Source organism: Triturus cristatus, chromosome 1_2, assembly GCF_964204655.1.
Source record: "Triturus cristatus chromosome 1_2, aTriCri1.1, whole genome shotgun sequence".
Taxonomy (NCBI): domain Eukaryota; kingdom Metazoa; phylum Chordata; class Amphibia; order Caudata; family Salamandridae; genus Triturus; species Triturus cristatus.
Window position 1 is genome coordinate 53,070,889 of NC_140580.1, and position 16,134 is coordinate 53,087,022.

Sequence of the window (16,134 nt, forward strand, 5' to 3'; positions counted from 1 at the left end):
TTAAAAAAATAAAATTTTAAAAACAAGTCTCACCTAGGCAATGCATATGTCACCTCTGACCTCCATGCCAATTCGACTAACTAAAGAAAACACAGATTGGCAAAGCCAATAGGTATCGCCTTTGGGACCAATGGTTTTAGCTTTGCATCCCTAATCTGTGACACATGGCTAAAGAATCAAAAAAAGCTTTGGACGTGGCAGGCTGCATAATTTTGGAGGTGCTTGAGTCACGCATGCATACACCCACAAAAAGACGCAGCTGTTTTTTTTTCCTGTTTAGTTAGTGATCTGAATTAGATTAGTAACTAAAAAGGGAAAAAGAGATATGCCCAAGCTTTTTTTTTTTTAAAGCGGGTGGTGGGAAGCAACATGGGACAGAAGCAACACAGAGGCCTCGGGAAGTGGGATCAAATGGGTGAAAGACAGCAACGTTCCCTTCAATTTTAACAGAAATGTTACTCAATGTCTATTGAATGTAGAACTAGGATTAATTGTTTTAAAACTCTATTAATGATTTCTAATTCTGTAAAACATGTTGCTTGGTGTAATGGTTTGTCCAAAAACCAAACACTTGAATAAAATTGAATTGAATTGACAGCAACGTAGACCTGGTATGGGGAAACCACAGAGGTGAGAAGGAATCGCAGGGGAGTGGGAGAGAAGCACACGAGGGAGACAGCTGAAAAACAAAAGCACTTTCTTGGAGTGTGTAACAAAAAGAAAAAACAAGTGCCTGAAAAAGCAAGTAATGGAAGGACACAGTACTGTATCCATGCTCCAAGGGAGGGCCAAACACAATAAGAGAAAGGAAAGCTCACATAGCTGTTGAATAAGAAGCAAGCAACTGAGAATGACAATCAAGACAATGGGTGAGCTCTAAACCCACTGTAAACTAACCGTATATAATGCAACAGACAACACAGGTGCTGTCTAGTAGGCGAGACGGGAAAAACAAATATTTATGACAGTAAATTTTTTTCCATTAAAAGCAATTGAAAGATGAAACAAAAGAACCAGCTGTATGAGAAGGCATAAAGTGTAGGAAGGAGAGGTAATGTTTCCCGGTGCAGCTACCCATCACTTTCAAGACAAAGTAGACAGTTGTCTGGCCATACTGCATTGTGCAACAGGAGAAAGGGGGACATATTTTTAACTGTATAGCTATTACCCAATTTATGACCTCGAGGGACGTGTGAACTAAATGTGTTCCTAACATCAAGACCTAACTGCCGAGAGGGAAATACCAGATATTCTAAATCTTTCTTCTATAAATATATTTTTAAATAATGAGCATTATTTATTCAGTTATACTGCATAATTAAAGATCTTGAGGCAAATATATGGGCTAGTGATTCTATCTGTTAATGATAGGAAGAATATCTCCCAAAGTAAATACAAGTAGGAAAAGATTATTCTGAATGTAAACATTTTCTGTGACTGTAGATATGTGGCCTGATTACGACTTTGGCAGTCCTACAGCAGACGGCGCGTTGCACCATCTGCTGTAGGACCGCCAAAGTCATGGTGCTGCCACCCACCAGATTGGGTGTTAAATTCTGGTCTGGCGGGCGGTGCTGCGGTGGTCTGACAGCAGCAGTCAGACTAGTAGAGGAGCCTAACATGCAGAGCACCTTCCGGCATGGTGTGGCATACATGCTACACCGTGCAGGGACTGGGGATGCAAATCCGCATACACCCCCTCAGCCCGAGGTGGCAGAGGGCCCTATTAGTGCACACTTAGTTGCCTCACCACTATCCTTTTCATGGTGGGTTCATCGCCATGGAAAGGGTGGTGGTTTGGCAGCTCAGAATATGCTCGGTGATGTTGCTGTGGTACAGCCAGCATAATCTTGCCTCAGACCGCCACTGTCACGCTGTGTGATCCTGGATCCCAGTGGAGGTCCTATGGCGGCCCGACCGCCACACCGAGAATGCGGTTCACGGTGCCACAGTGTGGTGGTGGTCGAACTGCCACTACAAATACAGCTGCTCGTAATCAGGCCCTTAGACTACAGTCATGCTATGTTCATAGATTAAATACCCCTAACATCCAAATTCCAAGTTTATAGATAGCTCGAGATGAAAATGTTATCATCAATACATAAGACAATCATGAGTAAAAGAATTTAAAACAATTTAAAACGATAAAGTGAACGTATGCCAGCTTGGCGCAGACATAAAAATAGTAGGAAATACTAAATTTAAAAGCACTTATATATAGAAATTAATCAAAAAGTCATCAAATTTGCCACCCTGTAAATATAACCTGGTGTGTTACACTGCCACTACCACTATCATAGACGTGTCACTTTTGCAAATTCTATAGGGGTCTCCTCTTTCTGCTAGACTAAGGGATCGTCACAGAAGCACTATCCACCTACCTCTGGCTTTAGCAAATTGGGGGCACAAAATAACAAATGTTCATCTATTTCTGTGACAGTTTTGCAATATAAACAGTAGCGTGACCCCTGCTTTGTGTTTCCCCCGCATGAGGCAGTGAGAGCTGCTACTGGAAGTGTCCAGTACCTGAACTGTAAAAGCAGTGATCATTCATGTGTAGGGTGTGTAAAATCTAAAAGCTCCTCAACCTTGCTTGTGGATTTATGGAGTAAGAAAGCACTTGTTAAACTACCTGTGTTATTTCAATGCTCCCTGCAAGTGGCAACTGACTCATAAACATTGTTTTTCACAATTTGTACATCTCCTGAATGGATGGAGCAGGGCTCTTCTCAGAATTTATCCAAGCCCAGGTCTGTCCATGCCTTTTTCATGAATCCCAGCCATTTTATTTTTACAGCTGAATTTGTTCTCAAGATGTCTACCAGCCCCTCTCTAAAGTGGCACAGTTCACTAGTGCTCCAAATGCGTGTCCAATATAGCAAAGATATTAATGCAGCCAACAAGGCTATTTCATAGATACCTAAATCCAAACATAGTGGTACAAGTGGCATTCTCCTCCCTAGACCAGTAAGGGCTCTAAGGAAAATATTTTGCGCAACCCTCTAGAAGTTTTTGTTTCAGTGGTCCCATAGTTCCGCACTGCAGAGAGCTGTACCCCTTGCTTGGGCCCAATACATTCCCACAGCTGTTAAGATAGGGGTCCAATTGGCGTTTTATGCAAATGTATGTATTGCCCCAGCTCAGTGCTTCACAGGGATTGAACTTTTTAAAAATCTGCAGTTCCCAAGACCCTGTTCCAGCTAGTCTGATGCCACAGTAGTCAAATTTGTCTACTCTTCTAATGGTTAATTCCTCACTGTGATGGCCCCCCTTGCCCTGCCTCTCTTAGAGCATGACATAAATTTGGTTTTGGTAGTATTGATTTCAAGACCAAACTCTACACAAAACTGATTGAATCTGTCAATCATATTTTGCCAGCCCCCCCTGGTTTTAGACAACAAAAGTGTGTCATCCGCAAAAAGGAGCACCTGAACTTTGTGTGCTGTCAGGGAGGGGGGAGTCATTAACACAGTTCAGCAAATAGCTGACAGAGTTACTAATATACGAGGAAACGTTTTGGCATGAGAACACAACCCTGGCGCACTCTTTGGTAAACTGGTAAGACTACTTTTGACATCATGGAGGGACGACACTGTATCAAGGAGAAAGGGGCAACCAAGTGGGTATGGAAAGCTAATACAACATGGGGGAGGGTGGGAAAGCAATGAGGAGAAGTATAAGGGCAAGTGCATCAGAGAGGGTACAGGGAGAAGCACTCGAGTGACAAAGAGCAACACCGAATTCAGGGGCAGATAAGTACACGAGGGCAACAGTTCAAAAACAGATACACTCTCATGGAGTGTTTCCCCAAAAAGAAAAATGTACTGGAAGCAGTGATGCCAGCCAGTAAAAGCGATGGTGAAGAGGCAATGCTATATGGAAGGGACAAACACAATTTTGACCAGCTGGCACACAAATAAAAGCAAGCTAATGATAGTGACAAGGAAAGCCAACCAATGGAAAGAAATGGACAGGCTCCTCTGTGTACTTAGTTTGCCACAACATGCTCGCAATAGACAAATAAAGACAGATAAAAATGTTGATGTATACATGAAAAAGTATTATATTAACCTTAAAAATTGAGCAAAGATTACCAAAGATATTGGATAAATGTTTACTTTCTGCAACTATACAATAATAATTTAATGTGCATTACATGTGAGGTATACAAAATTAATGTGTTTTGGTTTTAAATTTAAAAACATACACTTTACAAAAACAAATGCTATGTATTAATATTGTAATCTGTACAAATCAACAAATAACTAAAAAACTGTTTTGATGTAAATACAAAATAAATGTCTATTGTATTCAATATTAAAAACTAACTTTGCATTAAAACACATATTATAACAAAGAAAATATAAACATGTACAGTAATAAATGTGCATTGTACTATAAACAATTAATAACTATTTACACTCCAAAGTAAGTATAATGTTTTAATTAGGGTGGAAAAAAGGGAGAATGTGTTTCAATCTACTATGCTTGTTTTATACTACAGGGGTGGGGGATTATATTTACTATTCCCACTCCAAACTAAGCATCACTGAGGAAAGTGTTGGATGTCAGGCACGTCATATTTAGTACTTTGACTAAACAATAACATTGGGGGACGTATTGGATTCTGACAGGGTCAAGTTTAGTATTCCAACTCCAATCGAAACAACATTTTATAAAGTATTAAACACTAGGGGGGATCATCATTACAATTTCTTAAACTAAGAAGCACTGGAGAATGTTTTGAGCTTTGGAGGGAGTTGTAGCATTTACTATTCCCATTCGAAAGTAAGTGTTGGACTTGGGGATGAAATGTATTCTTCTGGGGGAGGAGGAGGGAGATGAATTATCCCCACTCCAAACTTAGCAACATCTGGAAAAGCGTTGGACGATTTACTATTCCCACTTATCAAACTATTTAAGAGAAGTGTTGGACTCTTGGGGGTAAGGGAAAGGGAGTCAAGGTTACGTTTCCCACTCCAAACATTAGGAAAAGCACAGAGCTTTGTGGTGTGCCAATTAAAGTATTTCCTATACAAAATAAACAACACCATAGAGAATATATTTCTCAAGGAGCATCAAATCTACTATTCAAACTCCAAACTAATCAACATAAAAAAAATTAAACATGTATCGAAAGGAAAGTAACATGAAAATTAGCACAAAATAACTGTATTGCTTTACTAACTTAAACTAATTAAAATCAGAAACAAAACAAAATACTTAAAAAAAGCTTTTGAAAGTGATATAAATATAAATATTTTAAAACATTTAATATCTGACATATAGAGATATAGTAACACAATAAATTAATTCTCAAAATTAGATTTTATATTTATAACTGTTAATTTAAAACATAGAGACATAAACTATAAAAAAAAAATCTGAAACATCTGAAAGTTGTTATTTTACAATTTTATAACATTGTTTGTAAAAAACTAAAAATCTTAAACGTTTCAACTTGTTTACCAAAAATAAAAGACACATAAGTATTTTGAAGTGACATTTTAAAATATATAAAATGTAAAACACTACCCATCCAAAATGCCTATAAAACCCAAGAACCCGAAACATACGAAATGCACAACAAATGTTTTAATTACTAATACAAAAAGAAAAATTATTGTGAAAATTAATTAACTTAAACAAATAAACACGATTTTAAAACAATCCCTTCTCAAAATACCTATGAAAGCAAATATGCTGAAAAATAAATATCACAACACTTACAAAAATATATAATTTTGAATATGTAATTAAAAAAATACAAATATGTTTAATAAACAACAAATAAAATTAAAACATTAGTTTAAAAAACTATCGAGGCACAAACCCTATAAACCCAATAGTCCCCAAAAATTGCATTTACAAATTCACTTAAAATTAAAAGTAAATGTAAAAAACTAATACAATATTGCAACTTAAAAAAGCTCTAAACAACCAAGTAAAGGATGAAATCAAAAAATACAGAAATTTTTTAAAAATCACACCAAATAAACACATGTATTTAACATTATTAACAAAAACCCTGTAAAAACTAGATTAACAAGTAAAAAACAATGTGTCCTTTAATCCACCAATATTGAAAATCTTCTTCATTCAACCAATATATCTTTAGTTCCGACAAAATTACTCTTGCTAACGCAGATTTCCAACACACAAGTGATAGTGAAATTATTATATATCAATTTATTAAAATCATTAAGACAATCCTGACAAGTTAAAAACAATAAAACATTTGATCATATATAATTCATGTACCTATACACTAAATAATCACACAATAGATCAAAAGATAAAAAGGAAAAAGAAGATAGAAGAAAGAAGGTCAAAGTTTATGCCATCTCTTCACCAAGTTAACAAAAATATAGAGATTTTCGAAAGGGTAGTTGAAATTGATATCAAGAAGGTTTTAGAACCTCTGACTAAATTGGCTAAGAACCTCTCTAAAATACATAGAGATGCTCTTAAGTCCCTACAGGATGATAAGAGCATTACGATCGAACCGGCCGATAAGGGCGGAGGGGTGGTAGTCCTCGATACAACCGATTATAATGCTAGAATGTGGAGTCTCCTAGAAGTATCCAATCACTACCGTAGAATATCACACACTAAGATGGTAAGTTTAAAACATGAAGTTCAACAATTGCTAGAGCTAGCAAAAATGAAGGCTGGATTTGTGAAGAGGAGTTCAGGTTTTTAAATAATTGTACCCCATCACTCCAGCTATATATGGACTCCCTAAAATCCATAAGAATTTGAGCGATCCACCTATGAGACCCATTGTGAGCAGTATCGGTTCCCTTTTAGAACCCCTGAGTAAGTATGCTGACTTTTTTCTATTAAACCCCTGGTCCACAAACAAAAATCTTATTTGGGGGACTCGGCACATGCTATCTCTGTCTTTGAGGGGAAGGGCTTCAATAGGGTGACCCTGGATATTGAAGCCCTGTATACCAACATCCCCTAGGATGATACCATCAGAGTAGTAGCATCCATGCTAGTGGACGAAGATTTAGGGGGTGGAAGTAGTGAATTAATTATGCACTGTATCACCTTGGTACTCAAAACTAATGTGTTTTTATTTAGGGAGGACCTTTTTCAACAAATCAAGGGGAACAGTATAGGGGCCACCTGTGCCCCCAGTCTGGCCTGCCTATATGTGGGGAGCTTTGAAACATACCATATTTTTAACAAGATTGCACCATTTTAGGATAATGTTAGCCACTGGTATCGTTTTATCGACAGTATTGTTTTTATCTGGGAGGGCACTAAGGAACGTCTCAATGAATTTATCAAATGGCTGAACTTAGGAGACCCCAATCTTAGAGTCACAGCACAATACAGTGAGGATAGAATTAACTTTCTGGATATCTGCATTAAGGATAATGAAGGTACATTATTGGTTGAGCTTTACACCAAGCCAAATGATAAAAATACCCTACTCCATTATGGAAGCCACCACCCCAAAACCCAGAGGTATAATATTACCTTTGGGAAATTTCTGTGGCTCCGCAGGAACTGTTTCTCAATTGACGACTTTTACAGACACCCAGAGGTACTTCAAAAGAAGCTAAAGGATAGAGGATATCCTAACAAATTGATCAATCACTCGTGCAAACGTGCGAGATATTATAACCGTGAATACATGCTGGATATGAATAGAGACAAGAAAAAGAACGAGATGAATAACAAAATAGTTTATGTCAGTAAATTCTCTGGGGTGAGTAACCAGATAAAAAACATTGTGAATAGAAATTGGAAAATCCTCATTGATGGTCAGAAAACCCACCTGCAAAAACCTCTTTTTGCACTCAGACGGAATAAAAATACACGTAATTCCCTGGTCAATACATATAGGAGTCTTGTATGCAGTACACAGAGTACAATAGAGAATATAAAAGCTGTAGAAAATTACAAATGTGGGAACTGCTCAATTTGTGAACACTGCATAACCACGAAAACCCTTGAGTTCAATGGTACCATGATAAGAGCCAATAGCCTGAATAACTGTCGGAGCAAGAATAGCTCCTCATATGCCCATGTGGGCTGGGATATGTGGTGGAAACCAGTCGTGACCTTAGGCTTAGACTTCTCAAGGACAAATCTGCATTGAGAACTAAAAAAGAGAATGCCCCACTCACAGACCATTATGTCCAAGCCAATCACGAGTTTGCTGATTTTAAATGGTTTATCTTGGAAAAGGTGAAAGGTAATATACGGGGTGGTGACCTAGACAAAAAGAGAAAACTAAGAGAACAATGGTACATTGGTAAACTGGGGACAGTCCACAAAGGGTTAAAGTTTAGAGAAGATTGGATGGCACTGGCCTCGTGATTATAGCTGCTATGTATGGAAGCATTGTAAGGCAGATTGCTGAAAATAGGGATTTCAATGTTTATTGATAAGTGGCTTGGATTATAATTGACTAGCGGCTATCATAAACCTTTGATACATAGTACTTTACCCTGAGCAATTTAGCCAAACATCTGATGTAGCGTAGAGTATAGCCAACTGTGAGGTTGCACTCCTAGCTATGTGGTTTACAACAGTAAAGTATCATTGTACTAGCAGGGGGCATTGCCTTTTAGTCAGCACATTACCATGCCCATCTGCTTCTAGATTTTCGGTAGAGTCCAACTTGTCCCACATATGTTCTTGGTGCTATGGGGAGAGGGTTTACACTTTTTGTTACCGTACATGCATAGTTCTGCTTAGTCTTAGATATTAAAATGTATTATTATATCATTTATTGTATACTGTTTTTGGCGGATACTCAATTTTTCGCTAAGTGTGTAGCCGTCAGACATGTGAAAGATATGTCTAACCCAAATATCACCAATTTGATGCAGTACCTCGTTTCACACAAAAGGGTAATGTAGGGAAGGTGAAGAAAACTACATAAAATATTCTTACAAAGTATTAGTATTACGGTTCACACGTATAGCCAGCGCAGGGAAGGTAAAGAACACAATTTAAAACACACTTAAAAGTATTTGGTGGCATCTCCCTGTGTGGGTTATACCAAGATGCCTCTATCTCAAGATGGAGGCATTGTTTTCGGCATTATGTGCTGAGTTAAGAGGAGGGAGAAGCTTGACCTGTTTAACTAATTGACGAGCAGCTCCCTGCCACTTTGCCCCAGGCTAGTCAGGCTGGCGTTTAAAATGCAGTTGCCAAGCGCCAGTGATTTGTTTGAATATCTGAACAGACGGACGCGGAGCAGCACCGTATTCCGCGCTATTAGGTAAGAATATGGGTTCCTCTCCCCGCCTCCCAGTTGGGCCAAGAACTATTGAGTATCTGGTGCCACAGTAAGGGTAGGAGTACAGGTCTAGAGTAGGCTAGTCATGCTGGTGTTTAAAATGCCATCGCCGAACGCCGGTGAGGAGTTTGGATAATTGAACAAGACAGACGCGGAGCAGCTTCACATCCTGGGCCAATAGACAAGAATATGGGTCCCTTTTACCGCTTTCCAGTTGGCTTAGAATTATTGAATATCTGATGCCACAGTGAGGGGAGGAATACAGGTCTAGTTCACTGTCGCTGTGAGTTTAATCTTACAGTTTCCCAAATATGTGCGGGGGATTACAATAGTAATTGTGCAGACAATGACCACGTTCTCGCATATTTATTTGTAGGGAGGATTTAAGTAGGAGTGAGATACAGATCTCTTGACTGGGGGTAAAGGTTTTGATTTGTTCTGCATTCCATCCATCAATTGTGTGTCTTTTGTTTTCTCGCCCTAAGTGCGCCAGGTATGCCCAGTCGTGGGTCCCGCGCTCACTGTGCCACTGGATTCCAGCTATCCAGGCTGATAACAGGTCCTAGGATGCTTGTTTCCAGTCCAGGGAGGACCTGGCTTGGCAGTTCAGGCTGGACTGATTCCATGAGGCACAGGGTCGACACTGATTTGGACATGGCCAGGTCTAAACTGGGGTGTAATGGTGAGCAAAAGAATGATGGATTTAACCCAGATCTCTTCACTGGGGGTGAATGTTTTGATTTGTTCCGCATTCCATCCATCAATTGTGTGTCTTTCATTTAGGACTTTCTCAGTGAGAATTCTCCTTTAAATTTGCCTGAGGTGAAGAGATGGCAGACAGTGTTTATAACGCCATGCCCATGAGGGAATTGGAACACAGGACTTTTTTTTATAAAAATAAAGGTCTGTTTCTTTACCTTTATTTTCTAGACCCAATTCAATAGAAGGGTATGTTCAAGAACGTTGATCTACAGCACTCGTGAACAAGCAGGAAGTCTTTTCTTGACCGACAGGATCATATGTTTTTAGGTCTCGCCTGACCCAGCGCATGCGCTGGTCTGACGAGACTTATTGAGAGGGCTCCAAAAAGTGCTACCAGGCCAGCCTAGAGCTACAGTGCATGTGCGCGGGCGCTTTGATGTTTGATCGCGATCACTTTCCTTTCGCGGCCGTACGGCCGCTGGGCATAGCCAATAGACCTTATAAGTATTTAGTTATGCAACTGTTGCATGGCTAAACACTTATAAGGTCATAAAGGCAAGACCTATTGGCTATGCCAATGCTTTTTTTATACTACGTTTGTAGTTTCTAGATACCTTTGAGGTATGTGGATATTTTCCATGATTCTAGTATCTTTCTACAATATCTCACTACCCATTTCCAATATGGGCTCGTAAATGAATGTATTTATTTTAATCAGATTCCGCGCTTAAAAGGACCAGCTGTGAAGTCAGTGTGACCCTATCTCACACACACACACACACACACATATATATATATATATATTACCTACTAACGGTCTCTAGTAGCTAGTTATAGTTAGGACCTCGTTTCTATTCAAAAAGCGTTTTTTGTTTTCCCAATAACTTTGGCGTCGTTTGGTGAATATTCGCGAAATTTAAAAAACTAGTGGGGCGCTCCGGTCAGCTCCTGTCTTGAAAGTTTCGGGGTGATTTGTCAAGCGGGGGCCGAGAAAAAAAGGGGTCCCAAAACGTGTTTTCCCCATGTATTATTCCATAGGAAACTTTAGACAAAGCTACAGCCCGAACTGGTGAACAGAATTACACCAAATGTGGCAAAAAGGTAGGTATTGGTTCAGAAGGAGCCCTTTTTGTTAAATGGTGTAAATCCGTTCAGTAGTTCCTGAGAAATTTAAAAAAGAAAAAGTTTCTATATCTGAGCACTGAGGAGGGTTTGTGAACGCTCCCGAGTTCAATTCTGATTGGCTGCCAGCTCTCCAAACCAGGAAGTGTTGGCAGCCATCTTGTGACTCTGTAACTGAGTCACAAGGGGAAAAAAGGCTTGAAAAACAAGAAAAGGGGGCAGGGTAGAAACACCCTGACCCCCTAGGCCTGCTCAGGGAGTCCCACAAGGACCCCCAGGGCCCAAAAAAGCATTTTTTTTAAAAAACAGCAGAATTCGCGTTGGGGTCACGAATCCCGCCGAAAATTTTTAAAAAATGAAGCGCGAGCTCCCGCGCTTCATTTTAATGAGGCCCCCGGGTGGGCCAGGACCCGCAGCCACGGGGACCACCACCTCCCCGGGGCTATGTAAATTATATGGGGAGGGCACACGGCCTCCCCGGGGCTTGTTTTTAAATCTGTGGGGGGCCTCCCAGGCCCCCCCAAGCCCTGGGGACCACCCCCCCGGGGCTTTTCTTAAATATGCTTGGGGGGCACATGCCCCCCCGCTGTCCTGGGCACCGCCAACTCCCCGGGGCTTGTATCTAAGAAAAAAAATAGTGTGGGGGGCCTCACGGACCCAGTGAAACCCCGGGGACCGCCACCTTCCGGGGTCTTTCTTGAATTATTTGCGGGGGCTCTGTGGGTCCCTCCAAGCCCCGGGGACCATCACCTCCCCGGGGCTGTGCATATGATAGGAGGGGGGCTGCGCGAAATTCTCTGAAAAAATCATATGTTTCAGGGACGTTATAGTTAGTTGGACATTTCACTCGTACAAAACCAGAGAAATCCCGCCGTTATAGTTAGTTCAGCTAAATATAACTCGCGCCCCCGCAATGCACTGCTGATGACGTCACACATTACATCATTCATGACATGATCAGTGACATCACTGATGACATCTCAAATGACATCAATAATGGCACCATCCACGTCAAAACATGATGCACCTCTTCACACCCTGATATAACCTTTGATACACCCACTCTAAAATACAGACTACCATTTTGGAAACCATAGACACACCAATACCAGTTACTACATACGGACTCACTGATTCCTAGGTCTACACACACATCCACTCATTCACCCATACAATCACTCATACATGCAGTCACTCATCAATACAACACTATCATATGCACTCATACACCTATACAGACACTCACACAGCCACTCATCCATGTAGTTAATCACACACCTAGTCAGTCATGCAAAGAATCAATCACACTTCCATTTACTCACCTATACAGTTATACACACACCACATCACTTATTCATACAGATACTAACGCATACTTACTCTCTTATACAATCACTGATACAAGTAGACACTCATCCATACAGCCACTCTCACAATCACTGACTCTCACGTATAGTCATTTATATACTCCAACTCTCACATAGACTGCCTTTTACATATGTAGTTACTTGGACATGTACCACTGAGACATCCATTCACTCACCAATACACCCATACACACACTCACCCACCCATACAGCTGTTTCCACATGCACTCTTCAACCCATACAGCCAGTGAATCAACCACTCACACATCTATGCACAGTCACACACCTCCCACCCACTCACACACACACTCAGGCACCCATACAAATACTCAGGCAACCAATCAATAACCCATAAAGACACTCATGTAGTTTTTTCAGTGAATTTCGAAGGTTTTTTACATGCTAATTTCTAACTATAACGTGCCTGAAATCTATGGCTTTTCAGTGAATATATATATATATATTTATAAAAATCAAACTAAAATAAAATCAAATAAACTTTATTCGGTTTCACATAGATAAACCATAAAAGTTGCAAACATCCCAAATACATTAAAAACATGCTTCCATAAAATTGCAGTGCAAATAAAATATCATAAAAAAACATTTCACAACCTCCCATAGCAATCTCTAAGAATAAAGTGCACAGATCGGGGCTGAACAGTGTATCCCTTGAGTTCGGCAATGCCCTGCACGGATGTCCTACCTTGCATTCACAATTGTCTCCGTGCTGGATCATCAATCCGGTCACTATTCATCTAAACAAGCCCTGGTTCTCACAATGGATTTCAAGTAGCCAACAATAAACAAGCATTTGCAATGCAATAGGTCTTGCGTTTACGCGAGTTTGAGCTATTGGCATTGTAAATTACAATGCCTTTTTTAAGGTTTTGGTTTTTAAAACATGCATAACGACTAATCAATCGACTGATAATCTGAAATGTCATTACAAATGTTCCCTTTCAGAAACCAAAATAAATGGTGTAAATATTGTTATCCTAAATTGGCCAGAGCATGAAAAGGAATAGTGCGCCTGTGAAATCATGGCAGTCTGCCCTCTCTTTATTAGTTGCCATTTCCCCTGCATAAAAACGTGATTTTCTTTTTTTCAGACAAGACATTCCGTGTTTTTGTTTTTTTTCCCTCCAGGCTTCCATAATCCACTCAAAGTCATAAACAAAAAGAATAATAAAAAAAAATGCCCAGGGCACATGGGGAGCAAACTCAAAAGCTGAGAGGGAGGAAGAAGTACAGTTAATGGCAAAATTGCGAGTTCCAAGAAAGATGCTTACTTGCTTTTTATTTTACTTTGGGAATTTGTTGGCTTGTCTGAATCGGAAGTGCTCGCCAGGCACCCGCCTGACTGGCTTGCTCACATGCCATTCAGGCCCCAGGAAATGAGGCATCGTGCCTCACCGCTGTTCGCCCTTCGCTGGGATTGTTTTCTTCCATTTCCCTGGGCTAATGATAATCACCCAATCCCCACCAACCCCCCCCCCCCCCCCACACACGCACGTGGAGGGCTACAAAGGAAATCTCAGGCCAGGATTCCTGCTGTAGCCAGACACCTCCAGTTCCTGCCTTGAGTACTCCTTACTGTAAATGCAGCTTACCCAGGATAATTTACAGACGCGTTTAGTCATAACTGCTTTTAGCCCTGCGTTTCCTGTGGACCCGGAAGCCCCTCTCCCCACTATTTCGGTGCTTTCAGTGTAGTGTTGTGGTTTTATACACTATTCTCACGCCCTTGCCTTTTTTGTGGGTTTGAGGAAGACTAGAATTGACATTATTTGACTGTGGAACCACTGTTCGGGCACTCTTACTTAACTGAACAGTGTGATCCTGAGCAATTCGAGTCACTGTGCTTCAAATAGTTTGATATAATGGCGAAGTCAACGGTATTTAGTGCTATAAAAACTATCATCCAGTGTGCTGAAAAGGCAGCTTTTCCTAGGCCCCATGGAATTGCTGTTTTGTATGTTTGCGCAGTTGCTTACAATTTCTAGAGTTGTATAAGTTCGAAATATCCTGACCTCTCTCCAGTTGGAACTGAACTGTGGCTTTAACAAACACGAGTTTATAAATCAGCAGTGCTTTACTGTTTGAGCTTGGGCAGAAAAGAAATACTTGCATCGAGTGGTGGGACGTCAGGGAGGCCTCATTTTGTCACCGTATGCAATTATTCTTGTAATGTTAGTGCCTTGCACAGTGGTGTCTGTTCTTCCAAGTTTGGGGAGAGCTCTCAGACTGTAGCCCCTATCTCGTCTTTCCCGGTGTTCTGCTTGGGTGACCAGGGGCCCATCACTTCACAGCTTTGTATCTTGAGCCACAGCTTTCGTCAGAGCTTTGAAATGGACTCCAGTATTAATTGTATTCTGGGATGTTCCTGTGTACACTGTACAGTCGACCATGGAATCCCGTTGTGTGCGCAGAAGCAGTTGTCTGGTCCTTGCCCAAGGGGCTTGTTACAGTGAATGTGCACTGTCTGGCACGGGGATCTGTTGTGCACTTGAGATGTACCTCACTGAAGAGGCCTGTGACGCTGGAATATTCCAGGGGTGGTTTGTGTTCCTGTTAGGAGAGGGTGCGGCCCAACGTTTTGTGTTGGACTGGGCTATATGGGGCAGAGCAAAGACTTCTGTCCATGTTGTCGGTCTGTAAGTACTGTCACAGGCGAGCGCTAAAATTACAGAATAGATGTCTTAATTCTCGCAAGCATACATTTTTTATGTCAATCTTCTGTGGAGAAGGTGTTTGGTGGCTTGAAATGGAGCTGCCAATCCTGATAAACGTTGTACTGACGTTTGCCTTTACTAACCGCAGCTTATTTCCAGTAATACCTGCTCCAAGCAGGTGGCTCACTAAAGGGGGGTGGGGGATGGGTCTGGTTTCCAGCTTCCACCCCTCTCTCCCTGTTGCTTCAGTGCTCCATGTGCAAGCTGTGCCTTAAACGGAATCCAGAAGGCCCCCCTCCCACTACCACCATGCACCCTCCTCCCTTCTCCCCAGGCGGTGATGAGTCAGGGGTACGTCACCAGCCTCCCATCTGAGTCACTCTGGAACTTCCTTGTCACACACAAGCGGGCATGTGTGATCCTTGGCCAGAAAAGCCCGCTCCTGACATCCGATGCAGCTGACTTAGGCTGACAATCGTTAGTCATTCGGAGGAGTGATTACTGCCAGGGCGCCTGTTGGTACTCCCTGTAATCGGTCACACTTCACCCAGCAAAACCTGCTGGTTGGGCCAGTCTAATGCACCCAGGTTCACTTCTTGCAACTCATTTGTCGTGAACAGCGCGAATCTGACTGTTTTGTTGTCGGATGTGCTTTAAGAAGGACTGATACTTTCTCGTACGCCGCCCAGTGTGTAAAAATGGTTACCCAGACTGCGATTGGCTTTGTTCCAGCCACAAAATGTTACCGTTGTCGACAAACCATCATAAAAACACAATTCGCAAATAACCGTATAGCAAAGATTTCCTCAAAACATGGGAGATGGTGGGACAAATAAGTGGCGTTGGAAGGGACACTCGTCAATCCAGTTTTGCAGGATGTGCTGGGTTCCTTATGCTAAAAATATTACGGAATATAAACGCAGTTCTACAGCTTTTTTAACCCTACTCAGAAGCATGAATGCATGCGTTCATCCCCTTTGCGGGTTACGAGAATATCCAATAA